The following is a 17,153-nucleotide window of genomic DNA, read 5'->3' as shown; positions in this document are numbered from 1 at the left end:
TTAATTTATTTCGACAATACATACGTACGTTACAGAAAGAGCTTTGGCTGACTATGGCTTTTGCTTGATTAATGCTACAGTGGAAATCAATATACAAACGTTAAACAGATTTAAATTTGTCCTCCATTTTTTTCAATGCATCATTCAAGAGCAAATTTGACTATTAAAATGACAACTTCTCTTTGTGTATGGTTTCTCGTCTTGTCTGTATAGACATATTTTTTTTCGTTATTCGTTAACCCCTTTTGTAACATGTTGGTATATGTGGGATATTGCGTGCTCCGAGTGTCATACCGAAAGTTATTGATAGACGCCCTATATTACTTCGAAAAAAGCAACAAGAATCAGCGGTTTAATTAAGACATTTCATTTATAACATTGGTTATTGCGTTACAGCCGAAAAGTCCCTAGCACCAGGGTATGTGAGCTTGTTCACGTATTGTCATGTATGCAATGTGATCGCACTCTCTTAATTAAGCAAACTGATTCGATCTTCTCCCCAGTATTTGACACGCATGAAAATTAATGTTTTTAAATGACATCTGAAATGTCATTGACGACTGACAAAATGCACGTACAAAGGACGCAAAGGGTTACGCAATACCACTGAATAACGACTTTTCCGAATATGTCATGAACGTAAGTAGTTGTACTATAAATGGTTTGGTAAATTATTATATAAAAATATCAGTTGTGTAAATATTTCACTTAAACTACATTTTATAATAGAATGAAACGTATTTCTTTTCTCAACATAATATGTCTGACATATTTTATTGCATCTTCACATATATATCAGAATTATTAAATTGTATCTGTACCGCGCCATATCCAATTTCAAAGAAATTACGTTGTTATAACAACACTCATAAGTATTCATCTGAAAAAATGCCGAAGTCTTAGTTCCCGTTGACCTCATATAATTTTAGTACCATTTTAAAGGGTTTAGCATACTGATTAATAATAAATAAAACAAATGACCGAACATATATAACAGATAAATGATTGTTTTGTTCTATCTTTATATCTATTTCTGATTGAAATAACCTTTTTTAACCTTTCGATTTCAAAAACGCGTGTTTGCAATTAAAATAACGTGTATAGTAATGAATTAGATATTAACCGTTTATAAAATAAACCCTTTTGTATAATACCAAATTCGAATAGGGTCACAAGGGCAGAATTCCATATCATCATACGCCGGATACTCTAAAGGAAAACGGAAATATCAATGCTTTGTATAATTATCGAGTGCTATATTTTCTTTATAAAAAAATGTAATTTATTGGCATAAATACAAAGATGCACAAGTATCTATATTAATGAAAACGTATTCTGTTTGAGTGGTGAGAAATAGATTGCATTTCATAGCCATGATAGAAGAACAGGTTAGTTTTTAATCATTCAATATATGTATTGGCCTCCTTTTTATCCTGATTCTGCATCTAGGAAAATAGGCGGTTGAACCTTTATAATTTGTTAACATGTGTATGAATTGCAAAGTCCAAAATTACTCGAATAGAAGGTAAACTCGTTAAAATATTGGTATTAAATTTCAAATTTGATTAATGGTGGTAATCATAAAGAAGACTCCTATATAAAGTCAATAAACTCTTAAAAAAGAGAATGGTATCCAAATTATAGTAAAAGCTAGTGAGAAAACCTAAATCATGTTAAAATGGACTTAAGACGTTTCGAGAGATCGGGAATATGGCTATTTTATATCAAATTCTAGAGGCATAACTGTAAATAGGAAAGGAAATGTTTAATGACTTATGAGTCTTTATAAAATGTCCCCTGCAAAGAGTGTAGACAATACCATTTAAATATGGTATGTACTCTATGGCGTTATTTAATAAAAGTAATACCTTAGTAGAAATTCAACAAAACGCAAATGTCACAAGCAGACGAAAGTGAAATAAAATGAACAGACGAAAGAAATTTAAAAGATAGTACCATTAATTTATTTAAACAATAAGTGATACTTTAAGCAGGAAGAAGATAATTGATTAGAAATCTCAACGTTAGCACGTTGAAATTCTTCCATGTGCGGATTGCAGGCTGGTGAAGCTTCATCAATCAACATGAGAGGAGGCTGATTGTATCAGATACATTCGAACGGTTTCTCACAATGATTGTTGAGACATAAATCTGCCACATTTGAAACCTTCCGTCGTCGCGTCTGGCATTTTCACTAACAACATTTCTTCTTTAAAACAACACGTACATTTATTGTTTGAAATACGGATGTATTCTTCGAACAGATGGCATGTTAATAAAGTGAAAATGAACGGTATATATAGCACATGATTTCATACGCGAAGAACGCATTTATAGTTCATCGGAACTCGTATAAACTCCTACGACATGATGCAAATTGATTAACTTCATGCTCCCATAACGATGCCAATGGCGTATGTTTACTATAATGTTGTATTAGCCTAAGAAGACGTTTATTATTTTTCATCCTGAATTCTAAACCGAATGTAAACAATGTGAGTGATTATTAGCACCTATCACTTAACAGATCACATTCATTGTGATAAAAACCGTTGATATCATCAACGTTTGAGGTGAACAAAGATTCCAATATAATCTTCTTCAATACCTGTTTCTTATCTAGGTCTATTTCATAATGGAGTCTGATTATAGACTCATATTTATAAAGGGCATCTGAAGAAATCTCGCATATATATGAAAGAACGATATAAAATACATCTCGGAATGCAAAGATTGTATTTTTTTTTATTTTAAAATATAGTTCTGCAAATTAAATAAAAAAAACATTTAATTGAATCTTTGTCAACAAACAGAATCGTCCTTTTATATATCTATAAATATGATAGTTGAAATTAAAAACGCCAACTTGATCAGGCTATGTTGGAAATCAATCTCTACTGGAAATGATTTAAACAATTATTTTTTGACGATATTAATGTCAAGCTCAATGAATGGCTCTAGTCGTGTTATATGGTTTCATGAGCTAATGATATGCGTATATCTTTAACATGTTCTGCAGACTGTCAACAGCCATTTGCGTCTTTTCTTGCCCGTCATGAATATACAATTAAAGCAACACACTTCTTTTCTGGCATTTTCCAGAGATCAATGACCAAAAGAAGCCTTATTCGCAAAATGATGTGTTCATAAAGGAGCAAGTTCAATCTTTTTTTTGCATATGAAATGCTCTTTAGTCATTCACATACAATAGCTCTGGTAACATTTTAGAGGCAACAAATTTTTCACACTGATTAGGTTAGAATCAACATAAGAAAACAGAAACTTCAATTGTATAAGGAGTACTTTATTAAGGATAACATGGACATAATTTTAATAAACACCTTTATTTGATTTTAATTAACAAAAATAAATACCTAAATTTGATTGTGATACATAAAAAATGATGAGGTGTGATCTTATTCTGATTAAACGTCTTTTTCCTCAGAAAAAAAGAAAATGTATATGCCAATTTAAAATAAAATAGTGAACAAAGCTTTATCTTGTTTTAAGGAAGTTTTTGAAATTGGGTCCACTGCCATAATGCATCATATCATGTTGCCGAGCAAAGGGAAATGCATACCGGTTTCATCGATAGCATTGCTCTTCCACTCAAGCTGCTAATTTTACGCAACAACGCAATTGTGCTGATATTTATGAATGAGTTGTCCAAATCATAAAAAACTTCTTAAATAATGACACAGTGTTAGAGCGTTCATACTTTGATATACATGATGAGGACCATATCATATCATCCCATCATTTCGACTCCTGGGCGTGTCCCGGTAGCCTTTAATGTATTAATATACCAATTAATCAATCAACAATCAATCAATCAATCCCTTACAACGTGAGGAAGATGAACGATTAACACTCCTGGTCCATTTTTCCATTTTTTCCAAAATGTCTTGAGCTTAATTAGTAGTTTATATCAACCGCCAAAAACATAACTTAAACTTAACGTTTTAAAATGGTTCATCGAGGTTAACAAAAAGTTAATTTTAATCTGAAGTCTTAAACTCTTAAATCAGTAAATATAACGCAAATTATAAAAGAAAAAAAATATGAGCTTAGCTGAAATTTTTGAAAAGGGACTTCATACGTGTCTCAAGATTAAGGCAAGTGATGGTATTCAACATGCAACCAAAGTTAATCTTATGGCCATACATGAATAATTCATTCACTCTATTAGTCAGTTATTAATAACTAGTAATCCGATTAACTTCATTAAGACCAATATTGTATAACAACTCAAAAAAACATAATTTATATTTTAACTGAAAACGTTTGTTGTGTCATCAAATTTACGAATTCACACAGGTGCGTTTTTGCCAGCATTTCTATTAAAAAAACCCATAAAACAACCCTATTTCTTTCCTGTAAAATATAAGCGATTTAATCATACAAAAACATGGTCGGCCCTATTAGATTAACACATATACAACTACAAATTAGTATTTATCTACCTGTTCAGATCACTTAGCCGATGGCATATGCTCACTCTTTCATTGTTTGCTTAATTCTAGCCTGGAAGTAAACTAAATGAGTGATTATGTAAACCTATTACTAAACAGGTCGCATTTATTGCGATTACAACCATTGATAACGACAAAAGGTGAACATTCTTATAAAAAAACGATTTTTACCCAGGAAAATTGCTTTTGCAGAACACAATCGTAAAGTGAATCTCAATATAGAATTTGGTTTAAGAAGGATTTCGTTATGAAGATATATCGGTGATATTGACTGTGGGATAAGATATCGTTTGGAATGTGAGTTGATATAGCTGGGTAACCAAACATACGAAGTCTTTGAGCATCACATGTTTTTCTGATACAGTTCAGCGTACTAATTTGTTTTGTTTTAAAAGGATCAACTGACATGTTGTATTTAGCGACGTTCGTCTCAAATTGATTAAAATTAAGTTGATTTACTTAATGCTATGAACCAATGTCCAACAGCAACTATTTACACACACAGGTTACTGTGAATCAAAGCATAAAATGATTTTTTTCTGTCGTATTTTGCAGTAATCAATAACAATTTATCTCCAATTTCATCTTTTGATGCCGTTTTGTCATCGAAACACGCTTTTGTTTTAGTTTTGCAGGGATTTATTTAATATGTAATGTACCTGACCCAGTACAGGGTAAACGACTCCATTTACGTGTGCTTTAATGTATACAAACTTATTGTTACGAATCTTCCCTAATGACTATTGTAAAAATCTGATGTTATTGGCTATTCCGATCTTTGCAGTCTAGCGAGTTTACCTAGAACCAACATTGTTCAAGTGAAGATAAATTTAGACTTTACAATCATAGAACACAGTGCATAAGATGGCGGTTTCAAATTATTCACGTCATTATACACATTCAGCGGAGTTTCCTTTTACTTCAATGCGCATTAAAATCCAAGTATTGTTGTATATTTTTTTTTTTTACTTAAGTCAAGTTTTTTTTAAAAATCCTACGTAAGATCTTAGTTCATTAACCAAAGTTTTAGGTTTTTCGACTTCGGACTGCAGTCAAAATGACAATTACAACTGTAAAATACATTTTATATTGATTTTGATTTTCTTATAACGCAATAATTAAAAGTATCTTAATTTATATTGGTATATTGTCACGTTAACAACTGTAAAATGTTTTAATTAAGCGATCTATGTCTACTTCACACTCAATCAATGACGTCTGGGGTAACGTCAGGTCATTAGTCCGTTTGGAATCTCATTAACATTTTATTTTTCAATCATCAAACTGATCTTACATTTTATCTGGAAATCTGGATAACTATATATTCGTGTTGTGGGTGAATTGGTTTTAAATTATTTCTTAAAGAGTCATACCATAAAATTGGATTGTACCGTGTATGCGTTTCTATGGTTATTTAAACGTTTATCTCTAAGTTTATTTTCTCTATATTATCCCAAAAGTTATAACGATTCCGTATCCAACTAAACGTGGAATGTTTTGAAAATTATACGTTTCTTTATCATCCCTCGTATTAACAACTATATGTTTTCGCGAATAATTAACTGACATTAAAACACGATGTAATATTGAATAATTGCCTATATTAAATTGCATACACAATTAATTGTATCAAGTATATAGGCGAAGCCTTATCACTCACCTCTTAAATCGATGAAAAATATTCCAGTAAAGAAGAAAGTTATCCAATGTCTATACGATCTGCCTGCCAGAAGGCACAACAACACTATCACTCCTCTGTGTTGTGCGAGACGTCTTGATATGAAGAGCAGAGACGCAATCACGTGACCAATATACTCGTAGTACAGAAATCACTGAATGATCGATTGTTCAGTCATAAAAATGTACTTGCAATACATTTTCACTAGTTGGAAAAACGAATACACTTTTATAAACAAACTGTTTTTATTCAAACCATTTACATTATTTCAAATGTACACATACAAATGTTTTTATATGCTACTTATGTTGTTTCTAATATTTATCTGGAAAAATACAAAAACAAGTGCAGAGGTCGAAAGTTGTAACATACACTTTTTTTTTTACAATGCATGTGGAAAGATCTATGTAGAGATGAATATTTGCATTATATGAGTATGTCATATGTTTAGCTAACTATTGTCTTATCAATTAACAAGACATCGTTTGGTATTACATTAATAAATACTATGAGCTAATTCGTTTCGATTGGTCGGTAAGTGACGACCGATCGTTATATGTTTTACTGATTGTCTCATTTATTTTACACGGGACTGAAAAGGGGCCAATATTTAAACGCAATGAAAAGGTATCCGATTTACAATTCAAGTTGTTATTTTCTCGAGCAACCATGAGATATGAAAATGTTCAATGTTTGTATTATCTAAAGGAGTATTGTATTCTGATTTAGTATATGTAAAGATATATATAAATAAACAGAAAGCGGACGTGAACTGGCAAATTTTGTAGTCTTTAGTGACGCTTGCTCGTAGTATTACAAACTACACGGTCACCAGACTTCCAAACTACGGCATATTATACATCGGATATTGAACATAATACTTCAAACAGTTGCTTATGATGTTACAAACTACAACAAAAATACAGGTATAATACTTTTTATTGTTTACCAGGAAACTACGAATATACGTTTATGTTTATCTTGGCGAATCTGACTTTTGCTTTGCAAATTCGGAATGAGCTAGATAATGTTATTTTTTCTCCTTCTGTTGATCTCTCTATAGTATCTGCAATGTTATATCCGGAGTCAACAATTTTTTCACAGCAAATATTGTAACGCCGAAATGATTGCGCAGCCTTCACATTGGACTTTGAATCATATTTGTAACTTTGTTTGAATTCAATTGCATTACAATGGATAACAGCAGTAAAAAATGAAATGCTTCGATATAAAAAATTTATGTCCGTGAAACGGGACAATAGAATCTTATCAGATTTATGAAGATATCCTGAAAATAAATCCTTCACAATTGACCTCCAACCATGTTTGCTATTTTAGTTCAATCAAATGGCATTCTCCTTGTTATCTGTGAAAACAGTTTGCTTCGACAAGGTAATACTATGTCTGTGATTCAGGAAAATATTTTTTAATCTGTTGTCTGAAGATATATTCTGAAAATAAATGCTGTTAAACCAACCCTTTTATTATGGCGTAAAACCAATGTTGCTGTTTTAAGAAAACCAGTACGCCCAATACCTTCGTTTGTCGTTACTGACATGAAATGTTCATCTTACACAGTACTGGCTTAAGCCTTTTATTTTCAGAATAAATTATTGCTGTCGGTTTTTTAATCTATGGGAGACCAACGCATATTTAATGACACTATAATATCGTTTTCACAGAAATCGAATACAATGAAATATTAAATAAAAATAAGTGTTATTCATTTTATCTCTGCATCGTTAAGTTGAATCGTAAAACACTTCACAAGAGAGACGCGCAGGCGTCTTGCATGACCAACATAGACTAGATGAAAAAAATGGAGCTAGAATAAAATAACATGGGCTTTCACCAATTGAATAACGATCTTCTTAAAAGAAAAAAAAGAGTGAATCATAAATTACACGGCAACGGGTTTTAAACATGCCCTTTTTATGTATACGTTTCACATACCAGCAAAGCCGAACAAGCGGAAAAATATGCTATGATTTGGATTGTTATTTGGATAAAAAACTGGTTTCAAAATCTGTCTAATAACGATTGATCTTATCTGTACTAGAGACCGTTGTATCATTATGCGAGAATGTTCAAATTTATTATTATTTTCGAAATCGTAAATTATCGGTTCAGAAATCTTACCTTACTTTGTTTCAAGATCAGTCGTTACTTTCCGCAAAGATAACATAAATCACAAATAATTAAGTTATTTTCCCGTAATATTAAATTCTAAATATCTTTGAACATATTAGGTTGGCATAAAGTAATAAATGTCAGCCATTATATTAGCTTTATATAAATTTTACCTGACATTATATTCTGTATAAATTGTCTTTGTTGAAGTATTGTTAGTATGCTTTTATTTGCATTTCCCCCATAACTCACATTTGAATGGCTATATACTCGTTCACCATGTGCATTATTTTGAATACGTGATGTATATTGATGAGATTGAAATCAACTATAAAACCTACTCAGATTGCTTCGGCGATGTGCTGCTGTTTTACCTATGTTTAAGCGAGTTCCCCTAGAGTCAATTTAATCATTCCACAAACCTGTATCACTAATCAATACTTTATCCAGTTTTAACATTTTGATTACAATCAAAATATAGCATATTATGAACTTTTTTCAGTTGTATGTTACGAAATGATTTTTCAGTTAAGTATCGTTAACCCTGTACATCTATACCTGTATTGACCCAAATGTGAATTTTAGAGTCTTGTTTTAATTTCTTCTCCATGTAACATTTCCAGGATATTTTTGATAAATTATACATTTTTCGATTGTACTTCTTAAAGGGGCTAGTATTAGGTTGAATAATTTATATAAAAAGGTATTCTAGTCTTTGAACTGTATGCACTTTTAAGTATTTTATCTCTAACAGCAATATGTATCTCTTAAAAAGGTATTCTAGTTTTTGAACCGTATGTACTTTTATGTATGTATGTTTTAAGTATGATATCTCTAACAGCAATATGTATCACTTATAGCGTATGTGATGAGTTGGATTTATATCAATATTTTAAACACACAACGCGATTGGTAGTGTATAGCATGAGGTAAAATACAATAACTTTCACATGACTGTCCACTTTTTCGGGCCAGCCTTAACAGTCTACGACAACATGTACATTATTGCAACTTTGTTATTTCATATCGTTTTATATCTAGAATACCATGATACCATGACAACGTCTATACTGCTTTTAAACACATTTGTTGAAAACTTATTAAAATGTCAAAAAACGGACCCCACTAACTGTGCATTGACCAAAATTTTCATACAGCATTAAGCTGCAATGCGTAAATATTCAAGCTTTATTTGATGGAAAATGTTTCATAATATTGACACGACCGCAGTTGCAAAGTACTTTTTTCTTTTATATTGAAGTGCGAAGGCTTCAATTTATAGCACTGAATCATCATAATCGAATTATGTATTTCATAATCATTACAGCATGATAATGAAGATTAACTGAATTTACAACTGAAACGGAGGTGCAGTTAAAATCGACGTTAACATTTTCAGGCCTGTTTATGAAGATAACAGTTTCGCGATTCTAAAGAAATATCATATCATCCCGTCAATATCCGCGATATAACTGCGAAGCATTCCCGAAAATGAATCTATATTTAGACCCACGATTATTATCGCCAGTGTGAAAGTCAACAAGCCAATAATTTTATTTCGAGGAAATTAAAGTGGAATCTCTGTCACCTGTTATATAAATGCGATCTGTTTAGTGATAATAAAAAATGCTCAATGACTTAGGAAACAGGGTAGCAATATTAAACGTCGCGCTTAAACAATACTGAAGTAGACATATGGCATGTCGATTAATCTATTAGCAAAAAGATAACTTGCATCGTCAGTTGAAGTATGTGTTCAAATCTTTAATTGATACACACATCAAATAACTATATAAAGGTATATAAGATACATTAATTACCTTCAAATCTTTACCATGGTAACCATGGTATTATTCACTAAAACGGCACAACGGAAGACTTTTTTTAAACAAAACATGTTGTTATTAAAATCACTAGACTCAAGAGTGAATATGTCAGATTTATGACGCAACAAACACTGTGAGATGTCGTCGTATATGTAACGATCAGCGTGTTCGCATGTTGTAATGAGATGATTGATAAGGCCTCACAGCAAGCACTGCACATACAGAAACATATAGTGATATGGAAGTGCTACAGGTTTTATACAACTGCTTGAAATTTCAATCATTTATCTCTATCATTTTCAGGATATCAATTAATGGTTTACTAAATGCTTTTAATTATCAACAACAGCATCATAGAACTGAAACAAAATACCTTAAACTGATCCGTTAAGCATTAATTATTCCTAATTGGAACTGAAATTTACGAGGAAATGTAAAGTGATTATATTTCCGTTTATGTCATTATGCAAACGAGCTGTTGGCCTTTCATTTAAATATAAATGGGAAACTGATTTCGTCAAGTCTATACGTGTTACTCTAGGTTTAAAAGTTCTGGCTTTAAATGAAAAAAATATAAAGACAGATCTTTTAACAAAAAAGGTCTTAACGCATGGCCTTATAGAAGGATGGTTTAGTCAAATATGTTCACGTTGTTAAGGCTCAGTATATTCATAAGCAAAACCATTTGCGTTCGGAATGTATTCTTGGATTATGTACACGTACTTCATCGCTAGTATCCAGGTTATGTGTACATGCATTGAAGTCAGGTTGAAAATCAGGCTGAGACATCTGATTTTGTAAATGTTTCAGAATATCTATGAAAAAAAAATGTTTACAAAAGAAGTGCTTCTGACTGTAATACCGAGTGTTTTTACCAGATACAGCCATATTGACCTGTTATCTCTGTTAAATGTGGGCTAAACCTGGCATATACATTATCGGTGTAAATTCAACAAGATGCGTGTATGTGTTAACGTCATCATTTGTACAGAGAACGACTCAGATTAGTGACCAAGCCTGTTATATATAAGTTCAAAGTGTGATGTAATAAAACTATTTATATTTAATTTTTAATTATAATCTTCGTTAAACAACTTTAGAACCAATTGTATTTACTTGTATTTTCTTGTAAATTCAGGTATACGACTTGTATTGCAATATCTTCATTGCGTTTCATTCAACCACCACTGAGATACCAAAAACACAAAAGTCAATTACCATTTGCACAGCTGCACACTTACGTGGCAGTCAAAGACTTGAATATGTCATGACAATGATAAAAAGGTATCATTTTGCAGTATTCAGATAATAATAATATCAATAATATATCTCAGCTGTTATTTGTTTCCTCCCGTTCAGTTATTGTTCAGCTGTTAATGACATGCAAATACAAGTATAAAATGTTCCGCTTAAAAACATCAGTGTTAATGCTATGCAGATCTTCATAATTGAGATGTCAAAATATAATAACTATTATCTCATTGTGTTTCGGTGCGAATGGGAAAATTCCATGAGCGTGCGTACAAGCTGGTAATGAGACTTGATAAACTGGGCTAATCTGCCGATAAACATATACGTATTATTTACAATGATTTTGAAATACAACGTTATCCAATGTATGTGTCGTCAACGCGGGTCTTTAGCCAGACTGGTTGTGCTATCAAAGACGCATTTGACCATACCGATCCAATTGCACGTTCGGTTGTTAAAAACATTAAAAAACACAATTTTCTTCATATTACCAGCAAGCATTTGATAAACCTCATAAAAAGTTTCTATATAATCGAAGATTTGAAGGTGCAGTGAGTAAGATCGGGTACCGCAAGATGATTTTCCGTTAAATCACCTCGAGTTTAACACGCGAAGGTACATTGAGGCATTTAAAGTATGTTTAATAATAATTATGTCGATTAACTAATTTTGCACCAAAACCAAACAGGTGTATGCATTCCTTTTTATACTAGTATTTTACTTACGCAATGTCACTTACGGGGAAATGGGGTAAAATGGCCTTGTTTGTAGAACTCCTGGTTTTATCCTTACACATATTCCTTTCAGAAGTGATTTGGGTTTAACAAATGGCAATTTTTTTTTTATCAGCCACAAAGCCGCAGTATTCTATACTTAATGAACTTCATGCCCATTATTGAAATCATAGAGTGACACTGAACACTATTCCTATAGAAACATTTGTTAAGCTATACCTCAGTTGTGATCGACAATGAATAATTCATATCTTCAAGCTAAGGGCATATCAGTTATTTTGTATGCTCTAATAATGTTCTTGTCACATGTATCACTCTTATTATAAGCAGGATACAATGTATTTATTGGATTTCGATACTGTTTTTGCGATTCATTGAACCTAGTACCTGGTACGACGTATTGTTTGGTTACGCAAAGACTACACCTCATTAATTCGATAAAGCCCCTCTCCGTTGCAGCCATACTAAAGTATTTGAAATAGCAGATGGCTATCTAAAATAGCGTATTCAATACAAAAGCCTTGCTGTATATGTGCTTTTTTCTGTAAAAACATTTGTGCCAGGTTCCCTTAGAATTTATTGAACTGTTTTCAAATCATGGCTTAAGCTAAGCAATCTGCATGTTGACGCGCCAAAGACGATGCCGAAAATGACGCCAAGTCTCTGATAATTCCTCGACTCTTTTTGCGTAAATACACGGATGAGCCAAAACAGTTAAATTGACAAAACATCGTTGTAGGAGGAAACACAAAGATTAAACCATATATGATTGTTGCTTTTGTAAATGTCTGTAGTTATTATGTTTTGCGACAGTAACATGATTATTAATATTACACATGTCACTTCGTCAAAACTTCAATGCAAAAAAAACACGGCAAAACATCTAGATATCAAATTGATAGAAGTAAGTATTTGCCAAATACGTCATATAGACAATGATCTTTTATTTGAAAGCTGAAAAGATATATTTCAAATGGCAATCAGTGTCAATATCATGCTTTGTGGTTTAGAAGATTACATACAGTATTGTATTCGTCTGGAATATAAAAAGATGGATCTTTTATTTCCTCCAAGCTAAGAGATCACAGAACGGGATTATATTGTTAATTGTACCAATCTATGAATATAATATACTAAAACAACAGGTCTTTAATGTCTTAAAAAGTTGTTTTGTTGCCCGCGGAGGTGCTGGTGCACAAAGTACCTTCGTGCGAATAGTCTGGTCGGGATTCTGTCTGAGAGGCGTTGTAAATTGATAAGGGTCAAGCTCATAACACGTCAATGGAACCAGCACCACAAAGTCGCTGTTTTATTGTCTCCGTTTTTTTAGTGACAGTGTATTACTGTCTCAGTTTTCTGTAGTGACAGTGTGTAATCACATACTCAATTATCTAATCGTTTCAGTTTTGCCTCTCAACTTTGACGACACACTTTTGTTATGCTTCAATCAAATTTGGCGTGAAGTGATATATTACATGAATACAATATTCACTACAAAGACAAGCCCAGTAGTCGAAAACAATTCAAACTAAACCCTGTTAAAAGGCACAAAGATAATAAACGACAATAGATACATAATACATAAACGTATCAAACACCCACATAAAGTATGGCATTAGCGCATTAGAGCGAATAGTGAAACTTGAACTGGGCTTAAACTAGTTTTTATGGCCATAAGCTAACGCTTATTAATAACTACAAATTTAAAACTATTTACATCAACAGAGCATCAACTTAAAAATATCCCGGAACAACCTATTTTCGACCACAACCTATTTTCGACCGCCTCCTGAAAATGGGTAAATCACTTCTATTTTGCGTCACTTCCGGTAAAAATAAGCTCCAATTGTTAACCATACCAGTATAACTGTCAGAAAACTTCATTTGAAAAAGAATGGGAATGGTGGTGTTAAAAAAACTTAAGTTATACTTGAAACAACACCAATTTGTCATTTTTAATTAATGCCAAATTTGACCCTTGTTTAAAATGATTTCACATGTAAAATACTTCTTTAAAATCGTGTTGTTTTTGTTTGCCAGATCTTACATATCTACCAAAGCCTAAAACCTATGCCCTATTGTTTTCTTAGTATAGTGCACAACATTAAAAGCGCATCAAAATATGGTATGTTGCTTATTCTAAAATTAATGAAATTCATCTACATGTAACTATATTGAATTGCATTTGGGAGCTCAGTTACCATAAAATTAAACATATTGCAGCCTAGGCAGGTCATATGAGGCTCATTCAGAGTTGGACCAGTGATAACAGGGTTCATGATGGGTGAATTTATTATTTTGTACCCATGTGAAAGCCATTAGAAAGGATGATGCATTCCTTTGCCACTCTTGTGGTGATAAGTCACTAAAAAGTGACTGTATGGCAAATATGTAAATATCTAAGAACTTTTTTTTAAAATAAAATACATTTAACAGTTTAAACAAGTTATACAAATTAAAATAAAAAATATTGTGCACAAACTTTTGTTGCGAAGTATAGTTAAAGGTCATGGTCGAAAGCATGTTGTATCTAGGTCAAATACAACATGTGACAGCCGCCATTTTGGATTCAAAATGTAAACAACAGACGATTGAAACAGATTTTATTTTTTTGTTTTTTGAAAGATGAATGATTGCTTTAAATGGTACACACAAACATTTATTTTTTATTATCACTTATTTATGATACAAATGTAAATAATCCTTAGGCGGTCGAAAACCCGTTGTTCCGGGATATTGAATAATAAAGTATAAAAAACATATTCACATATAAGCACTAAACAACCGGAAACAAACATGATCAAAAACGGATTAAGCTGTTTCGTGCCAATACAGTCACCGAGGTACGTTTTTGAAAAAAAAGACAAACTGCTCCTATTGTCGAAACTAGCATGTAATGTTTAATGTTCTTGTAAATTGCGACGTATTATATCGCTATACCGCTATCAGTTTTTTATTTGACAAATATTGTTACGAATGTTGACAGTCAATGTATTTCAATACAAACTGAAATTTACGTCCTTTAAATAACAACTGTAATGTGTTCTATTACAGAAATCGATAACTAGGATGTGGATAAATGGGATTATTGATATTCATTTGATCGAAGTATGTTTAACTCTAGTCTTAAAGCACTAAAGATGGAGACGCACTGGCGTCTGGCACGATGAACATAAACAGATGGAAAGTATCAGACAAGAATAAAAAGCGTACCCTATTATTAACTGATAATACACACTTGAAGGCAATACAAGGCGGATTAATGGCGGTCAGTGTAGGTCGGTTTAATGGTGAATTGGATTTTTTCATTTTTTTCTGGATATTTCTAAGCATATTATTATAGAAGTGAAATATTTCTGGAATAACAATGGCAACTAGTGACGATGAGTCTATATGACAGCTACTAAACCGTTCCTAACAGATGGAAAATGAGGACTTGTTTGGCGAGGACCAGTGTTCAGGTGACAAAATGGCGGACATTACAGGTGGCTCAGGTAGTCAAGTGTCAGAATGGACTTTAGTGGGCCCGAACAAGAAGCGAGCTAGGCGTAATACTGGTAGTGTGGAACTTGGAGGCTTTGAAACATTAGGTATGGACGACAAATTGAATGTGCTTTTTTCCAAAATTAACAGTATTGAGCGATCGCAGCAATCAATGTCTTCAGTTACAACCCTTGCCGAAAATACAAAATCGCGAGTGGAAATTACTCAAAGAGTGCGCTACTACAAACTCTACCAAAGATATATCCATTGACTCGTTTACTGTGTACTTTAAGGCAATAAACAACCCAGAAGACGAAGATGTGTTATATTATAATAGCTTGGTAGATAATGAGTTAAACTCAATGTTTTCTGAACTAGATGGACCATTTACTTTACAAGATCTTAATAAAGGCATCTTCAAGCTAAACTTAGCAAAACGTGCAGGGCCTGATTCATTTTTGAATATTTTTTTTTATTTATGGAAAGAAAGTTTTATCACCGTATTTATTAAAAATATTCAATAAAATATTACAGTTGGGTTATTTTCCTGAAAAATGGACAGAGGGGTATATTGTTTCAATTCATAAAAGGGGAGCGTTGACGAGGTTAGTAATTTCAGGGGAATTACATTGTTAAACGTTTTGGGAAAACTGTTCACTAGTTTGATTAATGAGAGGCTATCACAATGGGCAGAATTTTATCATGTATACATTGAATCACAGGCTGGGTTTAGGGCAAAAATGGGAACCATTAATAATATTTTTGCATTGCATGGGTTGATTAATCATATTATAAGCCAAAACAAAAAGGTATATTGTGTATTTGTTGACTTTTCCAAAGCCTTTGATTATATTGTTAGAGAGAATCTTTGGTTTAAAATACATAGACTCGGAATCAGAGGCAGACTGTTTAACGTTATAAAATCAATGTATGGTCATGTAAAAACAAGAGTTCGATTCAACTGTGAGCTTGGTAATATTTTTGAGATCTGTTTAGGCGTACGGCAAGGTGAATGCCTCTCGCCATTTCTATTTTCAATGTATATCAATGATTTAGAAGAGGTTTTATTTTTACAAGAACCTAAAGGCATTGGTACAGACATGTTAAAAAAATTCTTGCTAATGTACGCTGGCGACATAGTCCTATTTGCGGAGTCACGTGAAGAGTTACAATCAAATTTAAATATACTCAGTGAGTATTGTAACAGGTGGAAACTAAAGGTCAACATTGACAAAACAAAAGTTTTAATCTTCGGAAAAGGTGGAAGAATTCCTGCTAATTTACGTGTCCATTATGATGCTAATATCTTAGATATAGTCAGCCACTTCACGTATCTTGGCGTAGTATTTACGACAGGTGGTTCTTTTCTGCAAGCAACAACAACACTCGCTGGACAAGCAAGAAAAGCAATTTTCCGTTTTAAAAAAAATATTTAAATAAATTTACAAATATTACACCCGGTCATAATGTAGAGCTCTTGAATAAACTAATTAAAACCTATACTCTCGTATGGGTCTGAAATCTGGGGTACCTCCGGAAGGATTGCCATTGAACGCATCCATACTCTTTACGTCAAATC

The 17,153-nt window shown here is 32.4% G+C and overlaps 1 protein-coding gene across 4 annotated transcripts in view; it reads right to left on the bottom strand.

Annotated features, from left to right (window-relative positions):
* LOC128240472 (parathyroid hormone/parathyroid hormone-related peptide receptor-like) overlaps positions 1–17,153 on the bottom strand; it is a 193,988-nt gene that overhangs the window by 31,277 nt on the left and 145,558 nt on the right. Inside the window, exon 1 of one of the 4 annotated variants that reach the window (XM_052957127.1) lies at positions 6,133–6,215. The exons of the other annotated variants lie outside the window; for them this stretch is intronic. The gene's annotated coding sequence lies outside the window, so the exon portion shown is untranslated. Of the gene's footprint in view, positions 1–6,132; positions 6,216–17,153 lie in introns of those variants that run through there. 4 annotated transcript variants of the gene reach the window in all.

The sequence above is a fragment of the Mya arenaria genome, chromosome 1 (genome assembly GCF_026914265.1).
Source record: "Mya arenaria isolate MELC-2E11 chromosome 1, ASM2691426v1".
Lineage (NCBI taxonomy): Eukaryota > Metazoa > Mollusca > Bivalvia > Myida > Myidae > Mya > Mya arenaria.
Note: the sequence above shows the minus strand (reverse complement) of the source record. Positions and strands in the feature narration are given on the sequence as shown.